Source organism: Harpia harpyja, chromosome 7, assembly GCF_026419915.1.
Source record: "Harpia harpyja isolate bHarHar1 chromosome 7, bHarHar1 primary haplotype, whole genome shotgun sequence".
Lineage (NCBI taxonomy): Eukaryota > Metazoa > Chordata > Aves > Accipitriformes > Accipitridae > Harpia > Harpia harpyja.
The window spans coordinates 7,083,464-7,097,716 of NC_068946.1; the positions used below are offsets into that span (position 1 = coordinate 7,083,464).

The 14,253-nt window shown below is 36.5% G+C and overlaps 1 long non-coding RNA gene across 1 annotated transcript in view; it reads right to left on the reverse strand.

Moving 5' to 3' along the window:
* Nucleotides 1-14,253, reverse strand: part of LOC128143798 (uncharacterized) — a 38,473-nt gene that overhangs the window by 23,939 nt on the left and 281 nt on the right. The window contains exons 2-3 of the long non-coding RNA XR_008235877.1: nucleotides 12,106-12,166; nucleotides 7,445-7,539 (exon numbers count right to left, since the gene is read on the reverse strand). This is a non-coding gene — a long non-coding RNA (uncharacterized LOC128143798). The remainder of the gene's footprint in view (nucleotides 1-7,444; nucleotides 7,540-12,105; nucleotides 12,167-14,253) is intronic.

Sequence of the window (14,253 nt, forward strand, 5' to 3'; positions counted from 1 at the left end):
CTAAAGCTAAGTTGGTATTGGACATTTTTAAAGTACAAAATCCAAGGCCCAAGAGTGGGCTTGAAGTAGGCTGCAAAATTTTCACTACCTTTATTAAAGCCATGGGATCTCAATTTAACTTATTTTTTTAAAGGCATCTTTATTTAACTTAAGTGTCAGTAAATTTTTTTTACCTATGACTCATTGTATTCTGCAGCATTACTCTTGTAACAAAGTCATGCAGTTACGGTAAACTTTCATTTCTGAAAGTTTTGGTATATTAAATCAGTTATCTTTCAAGAAAGCAAGTCTGCAGTCTCTTACTGATAAGCACATAAAGTCCCATCCCTGAAATACAATTCACACACACCTTAATACACTCCCCAGTCCCTGTGACTCAGTTCACTTGAAGACATTTATCTTGGCAAGAAAGAGTTTAACTTTTTACACAAGCATCCTTTGCCCCTGTACTTTTCAGTTACAGTACTTAAAGGGGGCCAGATGACTTCAGGTATTTTGTTTCTAAGTGTCCATACATCCCACTTGTTTTTGAAGAATTATTACCAAGTTTCATGCATGACTGTTCTGTTTGCTTGTGTGACTTATATGAATTAGCTGAAAATGCATGTAAAAATCACATGAAAGCAGGAAGATTACAGCTTTTTCTTATTGTGGCAACGTAAAAGAATAGTAATTTGTTACTCTAGATGTAACAATTTCTTGTCTGTACTGGAAAATACCCTGTAAGATGCACTTGATGTCTGACCAAATGCATGCCATATGGAATTATGAATTATTCAGCCATTGTAGGGAATAGCACAGATGTCACCAGTTTCTTCTGCACCAGCTCAGTTGCTGCTAACTTGCAAATACCACAAAATGAGAACACCATTCTTATGCCTGTTCTGAATATTGGTTAAACCAGAAGTAGCAAGACCCCATTTGAAAAATGCATAGCATTAGAGCAGACAGCCTTTTTAGGAAGTTCTGATTTTTCCTAGATCATGTAGAGAACACCAGCTGAACAGCCTGCATTCTGCTAAAGTAAACTGTGCTCTGCTCCTACTCCAGAATCTTTCACTCAGAGCCATTTTAACTTCATGTATCAGCTATCTAAGTTTTCTGGTCTTAACGGTGCCCTTATATTCTGCCCTCTAGTTTAAAGAGGGTTTTATTAATCTTAGGTGAAATCAACCCCTAACCAAATGGCCCATGGTCCCCCAAAACAATTTGGGGGGCCTTCTAGCACTGGAGACTCAGTATTAAGTATTGTGCTGTACTAAATCTGAACCTGCAAAAATGTGAAGACATTAATTTCCTTCTGATTATCAGCTGGAGTACAGGATACTCAGTATATGGCTAAAGAAAGCAAGGGCTCTGAAGAATGAGACGACCTCCATTAGTCTGTCAACATGAGGAAACAGCAACTGCTGCTACAGTGATACATTTAATATTCTGATGATTCATACCACCTTGCTGCAAGTGTAGAACATTCCATTCAGCATCAAGCAAACCTCAAGAAACAATGGCTTCTTCATGAAAATCTTTGTCATATTTGTTATCTATTTATATGCTACTGAAGAATTCTTAATTCAATTCCCTTTTGTAACTTCATGATACAGATGTTCTAGAAATATAGACTAAAAATCCATGCAGAGGTCTATATTCCATATGCAAACTACTGCAATGTTCTGTGACTGAGCTTTCATTGACTTGTACTACCTAGCTTCCCATTACTAGTTCAGGACTTCAAAGGTAGGTTGAACACAACCTACATGTTTTTTGGTAGAATTTATGTGGAAGATGGGGTCTTTTCTGCTTTGCAAGAAGTCAAACAGCACATTGTCCTAGGGCAAATACTTCTGTAAGCTGAAATGAATGATCAGTATACATGCTTGCAGAATCAAGGCCCAAGGTCAGGAGACTTCCTATGCATGAGAACACATCAGGAAACAACAGCTCCAAACTTTCACCAGTTGGCCAGGTTTGATTTTTACTCACAGGGAACAACATTCAATATATCAGCACTTGCTTTTGACTTGAAGTCCTTACTCCTGATCACATTCATTCCTTTATAGTTAGTAACAGTACTGTTCCCTTTTGCAGCTTGTCTTTTGAGTCATGAATGTGGCTCCCCCTAACAGACAAGCAGGCACCAGGCTTCCTGTGAGAATGCCTAAAAAAATGTCACTAAAATGTCACTAAAAAAATATCATAAACATACTTGTTCCCTTCTATTTGTGTCTGTGGGGAAGATATACAGCAGTAGTATACTATGAAAGCAATGACTTGATGCATCAATATTTATAATACTTCTAAGCATCAGTACAGCCATTCTTATAAGAGTTCATCTAGGGCATGTTTTTACTATAAGAAGGAAAATGTCAGAAGAATGAATTCAATAAAAATAGCAACAATTAAGTATGAACCAGAAGAATTATGGAGATCTCAAGTTACTCCTATTTTAAAAAGTGTTCATTTATAGTTAAATACCAATCAAAACATGCAACAATTGCTTTTAAATGCAATTACTATTTTAAGAGCACCTGCAGTATGCAGGTACTATTGCAAGTATCTTAACCATGTATTATTTCATTAAAAAGTAAGTACAACCTGCACATTAACACCTTCCGTAAAGTTCTCAAACTCAAAAGCACTGATGTGTCATTCACATAAGGATGGCAAGTACCACCTCCAGTTCAGGAGAGTATGATAAACAGATTAAGTAAGTGACTTGCCAAGGGTAATAACCACAGGTAATGGAAAACCCAGGAATCTTTAAACATTGGTCCTGTTGCAGCTTCATATTAGTTCAAATGAAATGATGTTCTATGTTTTATGGTAACATGATCCTTAAGATTCTTTAATGTAAGATGGCAACAAAGGACACAGGTGAAAAAGGCAACTTACTGAATCTACCGAAAACCCTTAGGTCAGAAGTATGCTCTGATTGTTTTTGACGAGAAACCATTCTATCTAAAAATAATTCCTCCTCCACCATCTGAAGTTTTGCAGTGTAGATGCTACTGAACCACTGCAATTTAAAGCTTACGTCACAACTGCCCTACACCATGCCTGAAGACATCGTTATGGCTATTTATATGAATCTACTTGATGAAGTATCAGATTAACCATACCCATCCTTTTCCAGACAGTTTTTAACCTGAAGTATTAAACATACCGAAGTTCTCAGCATTTAGTTTTGTTAGACAACTACTGACAGATACAGAAGGTAATAGCGGATATGTAACTTGACACTAGGTGCCATAATGAGAAGTTTGAATTAGTGCTTTGTACATTTTTCACAGCTGCAGTGTGGAGGCATTTACGTATAAATAAACCCAGCATCACACTAGTCATGTGTCTTTGTCCAGGCCTTGTGGATTTAGGCATCGGACCAAACCCACAGCTCCCCCTGCTCTGCAACAAACAGTTGGACTGCAACACAAAGATCCCCATTCAATCATGTAGCTTGTTAGGCTCTTCCAGGCTGGAGAAGTCAGATTTTCAGACTCTGGTAAATGCTAAATTGGCAAGTGTCTTAGCAGACAAGGAGTGCTGCACATTCCATGCATTTTCAAGGTTGTGTTCTGTTTCCAGAAAGCAGTTGGCAAGGATGATTGATTTTGAGAGTTCAAAACCAAAACCAGTGCCATCCACAAAAAAAGTGGAAAATGGAAGGAGTAGGCAAAGTTGAGAACTGCAACACATAGTCTTCACTAAAATTTAATTTTAATTCACATTTCCAGATTGAGCTAAAACAGAACAATGGACTTGCCCACCTGTGGGGACTATTTCAGATGGTAAGCCACATCAGTATTCAGATAAACTTGCATCAGGGGAAAAAAATTATTAAAAATGTTTTGTTCTGACAGATTACAAGTTTGTCTCAAAAACCCATTTGTCCAGGGTCAGGCATACAGGGGCTCTAGGTCATCAATCCAATCTTTTCCTGGTCTACACTTCAGTTTATTGTAGAATCAGAGTTCTAAAGTGTTCTCTGGGATCTCACAGCACAAATACAAGGATAAGGAACCACTCAATCCATCCTGGGCTGCTCTTGCAGTATTATTCTACTACATAGAATGCAACATCCTTACTTTTATGTGCAATCAGGACCCCATGAATCACCACACATTAAACCTTGAAGTTCACTTAAATGTACTTGGATATAGATGAGCTGTTCTTTTCCCCAATTGCCCTTAAAACCTTCTGAAATAGGTTCTTCAAAGGATAAAGAAGGGACCTCCTTACATTAAACCATTCCAAGTTTTATCCAAGTTGAAATAAAGAAACAAGTTTTACTGAAAAAGGAATACTGATGGGGACAGAAGGGTAGAAAAGAGTTGCTCTTCAAAGCAGTCAGTGTCAGATCCTCCCTCTACAGCAAATCTGTTGAATCAGTAAGTGTACACATACAGATTCTCCCAAAAATAATAATTTGATTTTAAGCTTACTTTTTCCTTAACAGTCTAGAAATTCAAAAGACATGCCTCAAATCAAGCTCATTAATTTGGTTTAATGAGAACACAGCTTTCAAAAAAATAGGCTTTTGAAAGATTTCTACAGAGTCCACCACACCTTCTAGCAAAATATACCAATACTTAACTATACTGTCAGAAAGGTTCAGCTTCTCTGTATATGAGTTACTGAGCTGTGTGCTGGTTCTGTTAGACTAGAGCTGTGTTCATTAGCAAACTTCCCCCAATATAGTAACTATACTCCATTAGGAAGTCAGATGGCTTTGATGATTTCTGCTGAGTATTTTCTGGATTTTGACATGAAGTGTAGACCACAATCAAATGTATTCTTCCTGTAATATGCCTCATGATGCATATCAGCAACATAGCTTCTCTGTGCTTATAGTACATAAAACCCCAGAATGCACTCCTCTACAAATGAAAAACTGCTTTTTAGTCAATAAAGATTGAGTTCGCAGCAAATATTTTTGCACCTCTCCCCTCCCCATTGCTAAATCTGCCTTAGGAAGATTAAAAGGGAAAGAAGGATTTTTTCATGGCTCATCTTTCTGAAAGCATCATAAATTATAATGCAATTCTATCAAGTAAACTTGAATCTTTTGTGCTCTGCATCTAATTTAGAACTGGACTATTTTTCTTCTGAAATGGTAGAGCAACACTGGTATAAACCAGGTTTAGTTTTCCAACAAAAAGTAATCTAGAAAGAGGATGCACTAGCAGAAAGCAATTGCAACCTTATCTTCCAATGGGAAAGTGAGCACAGTAAGAGTGATATTGATGAAATGCAGCAACAATTCCAATAAGCCCTGAGTAAAAATAGAAGCTCCCTCTGTTTCATGAGGGGAAAAATGGTAGAAAGAATCTGTCCTATTCTTCAGAGAACCCCTCTTTCTTCTTTCTCCTATGCAGGATAGGAAGCTACTGATGTTTTAAGAAAATGGATTTCTCTGTACTACATAAGCCCTTTAACTGATTTTTCCTACAATAAGACTGCCACCTGGTAAAAACTTAAAGGCAATACTGACTAGCAACTGAGTGAAATCATCGACTAGAAGTGGATGAACCTAAATCCTTATTAAAACACTTCCTCCTTCCCTCTGGAAGGAGTCAACATTTTCTAACAAGGCAAATTTAAATGTACTGATGTTTGTCTTAGGAAATCAGTATTGTATGCCTCCTGTGAGGTGGGAAGCAACTCCATTTCCTGCTTTTATCAACCATATTATCCTCAAATAACACATTCCTTTAGAGTCCTGTGGATATTTTGCCTCATGACATTTTTGATTCATCCTGTGCAGGAAACAGGGAAGGAATTAGCAGGTTCAGCAGGTGTACTCAAGGGAAAAGAGATGGAAGAGCTGACATTGCCTCATTTCCTATCTACCATTTTGCAAAAAAACACGAGTTGAATAATCAGTAATAGCTGAGCATAGCATAACAGATGCTAGCTTCTTTCTTGAAGGAACATTCTCTCCTGTGCACTTAGGACTGATGCAATTTGCTGAGAAATAAGGGACAGCCATTTGCAGAACTGTCAGTGTTTTCCTGCCTACATCCATGCAAGCTGTTTATACAAAGAGAATTAAGAAAAGTCCACTTCTCACAACTCAGACGTAGCTTTAGAAATTGGTGGTAACAGAGATAGACCCAAACCCCAGCCCTTGAAGGTAAGTTGTATAATAAAACACAGTTTACTTTTTTAACAGTCAGCCTTTGCTTTATTAGTAAAGTAGTGAAAGAATTTACATAGTATAAGTTGCTGCATAAAGTTACCTCTGTGATCCAGAGCTGGACTGAGCCTGAGGAAGATACTCCTAGCACCAAGATCTAGCTCTTTGTAAGAGACAAAATATTAATGAGATTATGAAAACACACATTGCTATTAACCACAACCCACAGGGAGGCAAACCCTGCCATCTGTTCATTTAAACCTAGAAGTGCTAAACTTCAGAAATATTTAACTCACAATTATGAAGTTACTCCTTGAAAACAGTTTTCCTGATGGATTTTTCTAGCTCATTTTGTCATGATTAATAATTAGCTTACTTCCACATTAAGTATGCTTGATTGACTGAGCAGAAAGTAATAGAAGTATCTGAGGAGGTAAAGTATGCTTGCATTTCATGCAGAAAACTGAGCAAGAACCACAAGAATGACTTAAGATTTGATACACCTGACAAGAAGAAATATATAAAGAAGTACACAAGCAGAATACTAAAGCAAAAGACTCCTCACTGCAGGCTAATAATGCAGATGCACCAAGACTGCACTCTCAGTAAATTGTATCCTAGCACCAGCTAGTGGTAAGAATTACTGAAGGCATTTTTACAAGAACAATGAACATGTTCATAATAGAAAAGCTTTGGATTATTATATATCGCCTCCTAGCCATCAAGCCTGATTTTGTTTTTAAAATGCTTCCAAAAAAACCAAAGTTACGTATTGGTTTCACAGAATATGCCTACACCATCTATACAGCACCTCAAGTGTTTTTGATTGATCTAATTGCTGTAAGTTGGAAGAAACAGTAGTACAGACAACAACCAGATGCCTTCTCCATACTCAGTGCTACTTCATCCTCAGAGGCAGCTTGTCACTACACAAGTAGTAGGTAGCCAAAACAACAGTTAAACATTATTCTTACAATGCTTTCCCTTCCAGACTATTGCCAACATCTTCTCCCAACATAAACTTACTTAAACACAAGAAATATTTAAGTGATTAATTCAGCTAAGAAACTCATGGTCATCCATTTTCTGGACTGAATCCTGTAGTGTTTGAACCAGTTTACAGAGGCAGTCCTGAAACATCTACTCTTAGTTTGCAATGGATACCATCCAATGTCAGTTGATAAACTTATCTAAATTTAAATGGACCTTATCTTTATCCTTGTGTCACTGTCGGTGTAATTGACACAGATGAATTTTAGCCAGTTAGTAGGAGTAGTACTCAGGTAATGGCTACGAAAGTCCTACATAACTTACGTGATGGACTGAAGCTCTCAGCAGCTGTCAAGTTCTGGAGAGGGCAATGTTCAAGTGAAGCATGTCTATTCAGTCTTGGACAGAAGTCATCTGTTCTATAAAATGGAGAAAATAAAGTCTCTGGTTCCACAGCCTGCGATCAAGAGGTAGTGAACTGACTTCACTGAGCTGACACCATTACCCTGCCTTATCAGATACCCTGATTATCTTTTTGCTGAAGTTAGTCATGTGGGAATTGTGGGAAGGCCACTTGGAGCACGCATATGGAAGCCAAATAGCTAAGACTAACTAGTTATGACCATACCATCAACTCCATAAAGTGGTCCTGAAAGAGAACCTCTCCATAGTTATAGGAAAAGAAGCACTTACTGGCCAGCAGATGAGGAACTTATGCACAGTATAACAGGCAAGCAACAAATTCAGACAAGAATGACAAGCAAACCGTGAGACATTATGAGTAGTGTAAAACTCCATTAATAAGCTTGGATACTGCTTTAAGTTGTGAAAAATTAGATTTTTATAACAAAACCTGCTACAGTGCAAAGATGACTCAGGCCGTAGAAAACAGAAATAAAAATAAGAACTGTAAAGGACCTTGAGGCTAAGTTAGAAAGGATCACCTAAACCAGAAGGAAGTGAAAGAAGCAGGAATGCTTAAGTGCTTGAGTTCCAAGAGTCTCATTCCCCAGGACATTTAAAGTACAAGTTATCTTAGCAGCTCAGCCAATTCTTTGTTTTCTTTGTTTTATCTGTCAAAAATGCGCTTTTAGAGAAAAATGGGTAATATTACTTAAATTCACAGCTATTAAGTAACCAGTAACCCTAGCCATTCAACTCTATCAGTCTTTCCCAGAGAAATTATTAGTTTAAGCCATACCATGCAGCACATTGTCTCCTATGTTTGTAAGAACAAACTTGAATAGCACAGAAAGTTTTGACAATAGACACCTTGTTCCAATTAACAAGAGAAGAATTGGCCATATTGGTATCACTTGGCTCTAGCTAGTTTCAATGCTACTTCAGACCCTCTGATGAGAAAAACCTTTTCTAGAAATATTTTTTCCTGCCATGCCATGGCTCCCTAAGACTTCTACACAAAAGAAGTTCCCTGTCTCTAACCACATAAGAGTCACCTTTTCAGTCAGACATCCAGATTTACAAAAAAAGGGTTTGCTAGTATTTGTCTCTGCTGTGTGCTGGTATTATGTGCCTATGCGTGCTTAAGCACACCCAGGTAACCTAAAACACTAGTTCATTACTTTAGAGAGCACAATAGCAGCAACATTAATATTTTCAGAATACCAAAAAAAAATTTGAGTGCTCAGAATTTTAATCAACTAAAGATTTGTAGGCTTCTCTGACCACCAGAAATAGTGTAAATTAAGTGCAAGTCTGCTAGACCACCACCAGGTGGTATATATTCTCAATGTAAATGTAGGGAAAATAAAGATGACTTGTACACACATAGCCAGATCTACCTATCTAATAAGTGACTACACGACATAACCAACAAAAGCAAAAACTTCCAGGCAAAGAAAATTGAGAATTCTATCTGGCAGTAAACGAGGGCAAGAGAGGAACAAAGACCAGCACAGACTATGCTAAAACTAGACAGCTTGTTCCTGTTCAGTGTTATTGAATTATGGGTTCTGGAAAAACAGTATTAACAGTCACAGTGTGCCCCAATACAAGTGAAGAACACTACAAGGAAGTGACTGAGTTATAGAATAAGAGTGTTGGAGACAAGGTTGATATTGGAAGCTGTATTTTCCAAAATCTGTCACCTGCCTTTTTAACGCTGCCAGTCTGTTAGCCTCACTGGTTTTGGATACCTCTGAAAACAAGGAGTGATGGGCCTGCTATAGCATTTCTCACTCCGAGAAGGTTGCATGTTGCAGTAAGCTTCATAGAGACATTTATAATTTAAATGAGCAGCTTGAGAGCCCTAAGATTCATACATGGAAGACTTCTACATCAAGAATGACATGCTAAAATATTTATAAATAATGTGAGTTTCTGCTATTTAATGACTCCAAGCTAGCAATATTAATCCCAGGCCAGAGATAAAACAGAATTTTGCTTCTCTACATCCTTTTTCACCTTTTGCAAATAAGCATACAATGACATTCCTAAACTACAAATCCCTTTATCTGCATAAGAAACTCCATTTGTGTCAGTACTTTGGTCATCACAGTTGAGATAAACACTAATTATTTCCAGAAAGAAATGTAGCTTTGAACTTTGACAAAGATTCTGTCCTGTTGGAGCCTACCATAGCTTTAAAAACATACTGTCCAAACTACCCAGATCCTCAGTTTCCTCTCAAATGTTAGTAAGGCCTTACAGCAAAACAGGAGCAAGTCTCATCCAAGTTTTCCCTTTGGTGGTGTTTTGTTTGAAGTACTGAAATAACACCTAACATTCTATCTGGGAAAAGCAGCAGTTATTAATGAAAGAAATGAATACATTTGATTCAGAAGGACATATGTCAGATTCAACTACCTCACACAGCTCTTACATTTCTTTAAAAGAAAGGGTATTAAATACCAGTGTCTTCCTGGTCCACCTTTCACTTTTAAAAGCTATATATTAACTGAATCACAGCAGGAGCACAGAAAAGTGTAAATTATTTGGAACTTGGATAATCAACAAGAAAACAGGGGAAAAACGTACTTGATTACAAGATTATGGGTCTCACTACATTAGCAGCATATGGAAAAAAATTGTACTGAAGGTACGGAGGTTATTTTACTCACACTCAAAGCATGCAGACTAAATATATAAAACCTGGTTAAGTGACAGCTAGTTGGAAAACAACAGTGTCTACTCGAGCAAAGCACAGCTGCTTAAGAGTAAGAATGATAGGGTAAACCAAAAATACACAGGCTGGGAAACTACCAGTGAGGCCCCTAAGGTAGAATAATTGGAATGCCTGTAGTTCCATATATGTAATACTGAGCTGAGAAATCATGCCTTATGCCTCAAGTTTCTCCAAATCTTCAAGTCTACTTTCACAGAGAAAGTGAAAGTTTGTGTTTGTGGATACCACATTACTCCATAATTTTGTGTCTCAAAAGGCAGCAGACATTTGTGAAGATGATGTAGAATTTAATCCATTACAAGTCACTGTATGAACAATACAAGGATTCTACAAAGCAATTTTACTGCCTCTTGTCTACCCTCTTTTGGTTTAATGAGTCCCACTGACACCTAAAGAGATCAGTATTACTATTGGACAGCTTAACAACACCACACAAGTTATTTCAAGCAATTCCAAAGCAAAGTGTATATTTTTAAAGTGATTGCTTATCACACAAAACTAACATGTCATTATTCAAGGATACCCTTATAACAGATTCACCAATCATTTGACGTAGACACTGTTATATTTACAGAATTGCTTATTTGCACCCCTTGTGTGTTTGTTTATTCTATTTTGTACAGTAGAAGTTCCTGTACTAACTTTGTCAAGTTAGTAGTTACTATTACACCCACAAGCAAGCATTCATCACAGGCATTCCCATCTTTATCCTAAGGAGATCTAGAGCATAGACAATTGGCTTGTTGTCATAGATATTTTTATTACTAATTCATTATTGTGATGCAGAGGCTGAGTTGTGGGCAGACAGACTCAGTGCAGTATTTAGGAAGTTTTTGATAAGATTTCTAGCAGGCAGAAGTACCCTACTCTTTACTCTCACTTTTCTTTCATGCTTTTATCTTTTCTCCATATTACTTCTGTCATCCTGAATTTTGGAAAGAAAAAGAATCTACTGTAGGACAAATAGAAATGCTATACTATGCAATACTAAATGAGAACCTTTTACTATATATATACACACAGTAGTGATGCTTACAGTTTAAAAGAAAGTTTCTTGGTCAGAAATGATTTCTTTAATGCACTGAGTATCCTTTTATTCTTTGAGAGGTCTTGGGGGAATGTTTCAAACTAAAAATTACAAATATCAAGCCTAGAAGAGACTGTGCACCCATTTGTATAATAATGGAAATAAATAGGATACAGGTACAACAGCATGTTTACTACCAAATAGCTGACACAGTTGAGTAAATGGTTTAGGAATACCTATGGAAAGACCAGGACTACACAGAGCTCATTCCAATAATAATGTTGCAACTGTTAGTTACCAAAATGACTGATAAACTGAGAGCACCAGACAAGTTTGTTTTTTTTTTTCCACTTTTTACAGTCATACACGTAATACGCTTATGACAGCTACATTTCATACAGATATCTACAGAATATTACTGTTCTCTACTCTGAGGACTTTGAAAAAAACGAACTAGCACTTCTTTAAAACACCTACAAGTGCGAGTTCCTTAACTGGTAGATAAAATAATAAATGCAAATCAATCTAAAAGCCTATCGTGTCTTAGAGAATAATTAGCAAACTTTTCAACACTTAGAGTCTTTGTTTTTACTTACTCTTATAGTTAAAGTGTCAGACTTCAAAATAAAAATTGGAATAATACAGTTTGTCTTCACATTCAAAATTCTTCTAACATTTATAACATAAACCTTCTAAGAAACTATGAACTTTAACACAAACTTTTTGGAAAGTATTAGCTTTTGTTATTATAAAACTATAACCTTGTATTAGTAGCAATTACATACAGAAAAGTAAGTAGTTAGAACTAGCTACCTGAGAAAAGACTGCTTCTACTTAGTTCGGAGCTCCAGCTTTTCAAGAGTCCCTCCTTCACCTAAAGTATAATAGAGTACAACAAAAAATAGTTAATAGAATAAGTAGTAAATGTTAAAAGCAACACAGAGTTAGATAGTCTTCATAAGTGATTATACAGCTATAAAGAATTTCATATTGGTTTAGCATTATATTTCTACATGAAAAGAAATAAAATGATGTCTTTGACCAAATAAAAACAATTTAAGGTTTAAAAGCCATCCATTAAAAAAAGCTGTTCAAGAATAAACATTTAATACTAAAATATATAAAAAATATTTTTAAAATCTTCAATTAAGTCAAGTACAAACCAAGAAAATAATCTCTGCTATACAACATTCCCATTCTTTCACTACAAAAAGCCAAGGCCAAGCAAAATCTGTAAGAAAATAAAAAATACAAGAAAAGGAAGACAACCAGCCTCACTGAAAATAAACTCATCTTCACACTCCAGCCCTCAACCTAAAATTACTAGTCTTCCAACATGACTTTTAAAGTGACATCTACCAATCAGTAGCAGGGTGAGTCTTCAATTAAGCCTCTGAAGAACCAACACAGCCTTGACCAGGAAGGAATAGAGAAGTAGTATCAATATTTGATCAAAAGCCTTTACTCCTTTCAGCCTTGAACAAGTGAGTAAGCATTAGTTCTATAGTAATTAAGTTATAAAAACCAAATAAAATTAATAAACTCAAAGAAAGTGTTTATAATATCAATATTTTGTAGTTAGCACTGTAAGTTTGTGCGTTGGCTTGTTGATACCTACCCTGCCTGGTTTACAATCTCAACACTTCTAGAATACAGTGGAAAAAAAGAAGAAAGAAAGAAATAGCCTAACTTATTTCTTGAAAGGGGTGTGTTTTGAGCTTTTTTGGAACTTTTTCTAGACCTATAAGTATGTTGAGGAAAGTCATAATTTGTATTATTTATGATGCTTTTACTTAACATTAAAGGTAGAAAGGTTTGTACTCTAGCTGATATGGTGTGTATTTTGTTCTATGTTTTTTTTTTTCCTCTGTTATAGGTATAAGGCTCTAACATGTCAAATGGGAGCCTTGGCTTTTCTTAAAGTAACACCAAAACTTACAGAGGTGTAATTAGTCTAGCTTACTTACAAAATGAAATGTTAATACAGCCAAATTAGAACTAAATTAATTTAGCCTAATAAGTTGTTAGTTTAAACATATTTATATAAGGATTTGTTACTACTAAAATTAGAGGTTTCAAAGCTGATTTTGGTATACTTAAGCAACATTTTAAAATATAAACATATCCTGCATATTCCAGGTGGGAAGATCACTGTGTCCTATTATTTTTCAGTCTGCTGTCGCTTGGTAAAGTTAAGCGTTACTACAGAGGCATTCAAATTCTCTGGCTTCAGAGTATGCGTCGTCTTTATGCTTGAAAGGTTATCTTTGTAGCTGTGTTCGTTGGAAATACATGGGATTGTTTTAAAAAGCTTCAGTTTGACAAGAGTGGGTAGCTGGGTGATTTGCTTGGCTACTTGCTAAGGAAACCTTCCAGCTTCACGGAATGGGACTCCTCTGTCCTGGTACTGAACGAGCACTTCCTGTGTCCAGGCTTATGGACAGTTCTAATGTTACTCCTTGATGTACATGCAAAATGAATGTGAAAACAAAATAATAAAAAAAATGTAAAATATTTTTTGAACTTTAGACCTCTAATCTATAACTGTATTAATGCCTCCCATCTCCATGGGTTTAAGTCAGGGGGTTTTACTCTGGAAAAATGGCAAAATCTTAACTTTTCCATGTAAAAAAACAGTCCTAGCCCAGGAGGATTACATCTCTTTTGACAATATTATGAATACAAAATTGAAGTGAGAGAGAGAATTATTTTACTTTTCCAGTTAAAGAAAGGGAGACACTCTTATGCCCTGCAATACGAATACGAGCATCTCCCAGGAGGTGACTATGGCTTTTTTTTTTTCCTCTCGCGTACTTCCTCAGAAATTACAGTGAGAAAAAATTCTTTTACTCGGGACAGCACAATATATGTGCAGCAAAAATGGGTCTCAGCCTGTCAGAGCGCTAGCCCAAAGAAACCGCCCGCGCCGCCTCAGGGGTGAGGATCTTTCCACACATCACC